Source organism: Mandrillus leucophaeus, unplaced genomic scaffold (assembly GCF_000951045.1).
Source record: "Mandrillus leucophaeus isolate KB7577 unplaced genomic scaffold, Mleu.le_1.0 Scaffold122, whole genome shotgun sequence".
In the NCBI taxonomy this organism is placed as follows: domain Eukaryota; kingdom Metazoa; phylum Chordata; class Mammalia; order Primates; family Cercopithecidae; genus Mandrillus; species Mandrillus leucophaeus.
This window is the reverse complement of record NW_012100543.1, coordinates 439,948-443,690: the sequence shown is the minus strand read 5'-3', so window position 1 is coordinate 443,690 and position 3,743 is coordinate 439,948.

Here is a 3,743-nt window from a genome sequence, read left to right as displayed (position 1 = left end):
CGGGTCCTGCACTGTCGCGGTCGGTCTGCGCAGTTCGGAGCTTCCGGAGTTCCCGGGCTGAGCCGCGCCCGCCGCAACCACCTAGAAGAAGCCCAGCCTGGCCCTGGCACGCGGTGAACCTGTATCGGTGTGTCTGTTTTGCGCTAAAGTTTAGCCGCTAGAGTGACGGGACTCTGCTGTTTCCGCCGCCGGTCCCCATTACAAATGCACTCCCCCTCTCCCCAAAGAACATTTCATTCAACCGATTGGTCAACAAATATTTACCAAGCCGGGGCTCTGTCCAGGCCTCGTGGGGTCTTCTTCAAGCTGCACAGTGAACGCCACGCAGCAGCCCAGTACCCCTTGAGCTTGCTGCCTCCAGCTAGCTCTCCTCTCTCCTTCCTACTGCCTGCCGGCTCCATAACTGACGGGCACTCTCCCGACAGAGGATCTTCAGAGAGCCACCCTCTGCTGCTTGGCAGAGCCCTGGTGGAGGCCTCCTGGGGCCAGGCCTGCCTGGGATGGCTGCACTTGGGTTCCCAGCTGGAGCAGGGCAATGGGGTCCAGGAGCCAGTTCCCCTCAGAAGGGGAACGTACAGACATGCAGACCCTAACAGACCCTCTCATTTTAGATTCACCTCTCCGTGGTGTGAGAAACAGAGATCGTATCACCTGCCAGCGTAGCCCAGGGAAAGAAAAGCTGAGTCTGCAAACAGGGCCAGCAGAAGGTGCAAACTGCTGCCCCTATTCTGTTACTGTCTCCACCCAGAGCCCCAGTGACAAAAAGCAAGAGAAGCTGAGCTTAACCATACCAGAATTCACGGCAGGGCGATGTCAGCCCTGTTTCCGAGCCTGTCGACCACCGCCACCAGCACCACCATCTACCTGTAGTTACAGATTTTAGTGAAGAGATCCTACAGTAAAAGATTTTGAAAAATGACTTTCCCCAATGTGTCTCTTGAATAAATACGGATATTCCTGTGCCTTATTATTTGTTTCAAATTTGTTTATAGGCAAGATGAGCAATCATGAATGAAGTATGACAATGAAGGAAAGTTCTGAGGGAGACCCTTGAAGGCTACAGCCAAGAGCTGGGATGATGGCGGGAACCCCTGTCTGCTCTGCTGCTCATCGGCCTGTGTGTCTGCAGGGCAGTGTTCGGGGCTGCAAACGGTCCTCCGTGTTGTGTTTACATTGGCATGCCCCACTTTAGAGAAAGGGAGTTCAGCGTCTGGACAGAAAACAGTAAAGGCTTCAGCATTCCAGGAGTCTGAGTGTAGTGTCAGGCAGTCCAGCAGTCACCATTGCACGTACGTTTATCCAGAAGACAGAAACACACTGAATAAGACATTAGCTGCCTTCAGTGGACTTCCTTGCCTTTCTATGTGGGGAGCGGGTGGGGGTCTGGAAAGGCTTTCTGAAGGAGCCAAAGTCCAAGGTAAAACCTGAAGAAATATGGATAGAATAGAAGGAATGTCACAAGCAAAGCCCTAGAGACAGCATAGGAACACCAGGGAACGGGGGAAGAGGCCAGCAGGAGCCAGGGTGTGGACAGCCTAGTGCACCAAGGCCAGGGCTTTGCCTGATCCTGAGGCCAACACAGCGCCATCAGAGGGTCAGGGACATAGGAGTGACCGGGCCAGCTAGGCTGTAGGCAGGGGTTCAGAGCATGTTGAAGGTATGAAGACGTGCTGGACTGCAGAACAATCCAGACAGGAGACAATGGTCCCATGAACTAGGGTGATGGCCACCCAGGTGGAGAAGAGGGGACAGGTGAGAGGACCTTAGCAGAAGGAGTTGGTCAAGACTCGGGAATCCAATGGTTGAGGGCGGGAACAGATAAGATGCCACCGTGGTTTGGCTCTTGTGAGTGGCTGGACATTGGTATCATTCTCTGTGGCAGGGCACCTGGAGAAGGAGCATATTTTTGGTGGGATGATGGGTTTTGTTTCAGACAGGCAGTGTTTGAAGGGCTGGGCCTATTGATACGATTGGATCTATGGCCTTGGGCCTCAGGAAGCCGACCTGGGCTGGAGACTGACATAGGAGTCATGGGTAGAAAGGAGGCTGTTGAGCCTGAGAGTTGAGGTGAGCCCACCGAGGAGGGTCTACGATCCAGAGGTATGCAGTGGGGGGTGGGGTGGGTGCAGAGAAGGGGACTCCCCATCATTGTGGGAGCTGGTAGCATGTCTGTCACCAATGCCTTGTAAGCAAATGAGAGGGCCTCACCCATGCCCCCGGGGTTGCTAAGTGTGCACCTCAGGAAGACTTGGCCCACCTGTCAAGAATGCAACTGGTTTCCCATGAAAGAACGACCTCATCCCCGACAGCAATCCCATTTTCTGCCTCTGTGGGTCCCACGTGCCCGTCTATGGCTCCAGCACATAATTGTATACAATGCAAGGAATGTGGGATCTAAATCTGATATTTTCTGCTTCCTGTTTAATTCAAGGAGCCCCTTCCATGGCTGAAGCTGCGGTAACACAAACCACATTGCAAAGGATTTTCTATTTCTCTCTTTCCCACTGCCCTGGGAGGAACACTACAGGCCTCAGTCTCCACCCAAGAAGTCGCTGGGCCTCGGGACACTGCGGTCAGTGAGAGACACTCACAGCCTGCAGGGGGCGCTCTGAACTCTGGCTGAGCCACCCACCAACATTTCCCACGGTGGCTCGGGTCTTCTGGGACCTTATAATTTGTCTCTGTTCCCTAATGTGATACTTTAGAGCTTCAGGGTCTGGGCACCTCCACATGGAGCAGGGCCACCACCTTGCTTGTCACTTAGCAAACACTCAGGGTACAGCTCTAGGCCTGTTACCTCCCCAGGCCTCGGGGCTGCAGAGCCTTATCCTGTGGGGCTCACAGACCACTGGAGGGGCTCACAGGCTACTCTAGGACAGCTGGAGATTTCAACAAGGATGCACGCCTAGGGTACTATGGTGCACAGAGGAGGGCATATAACTAACTCAGCCTGGGGTTGGGCATACAAAGAAGTCTACCAGGACGAGGTGATGGCAGACCTGGGTCGTAAAAAGTAGGTATTATTTTTTTGAGACTTGATTTTCTCACTGGTGAAATGGACATAACAGAAACCTTCAAATCATAACATTGCTTTGAATTACATGAGGTAAAATGAGACTGAAACAAGATGAAATGTATGGCAGGCATTGGAGATGAGCTAACCGGAAGCCATTCACAACCCCCTTCTTCCTGATTTTTATTACCATAGAGGTAATAAAATAGAGAAGTAAATAGAGAAAAAAATAATAGAGAAGTAAAACACACATGTCCCATTTCAGTTACAAGGAGCCATGTGACATAACTGACCACATATACTTAAATTCCTGTGGAGGATTTATTTTGCTAGGAGAAAACGTTTTGCTCCTTCCTTGTCTTCTACCTGGGTAGGGGATACAGTGCTGGAGACACAGCAGCCATCATGGGAGCAGGAGGCACAGACATGAGTCTGGAGTCTACCATGTTAAGGATGAACGAGCCTGGGGAGCTGAGGGCATATGAACTTGCATACCAGTCCTGGACTTTTTCTACAAAGTTCTCCTTGCACAAATGCCTAAACCACTCTAAATGGGGGTTTTCTGCAGTGGATTTCCTGGTGGTATAGTTGTAAAGTACTTATATAATGCCTGATATATAAACTGCTCCATAGGAGATGCAGGGATGACTGAGGAGGAGGAAGAAAAGGGGTAAAGTGTGTACTAGGAAGCTCACTCAAAGGCAGTGCGTCTTTTTTTTTTTTTTTTTTT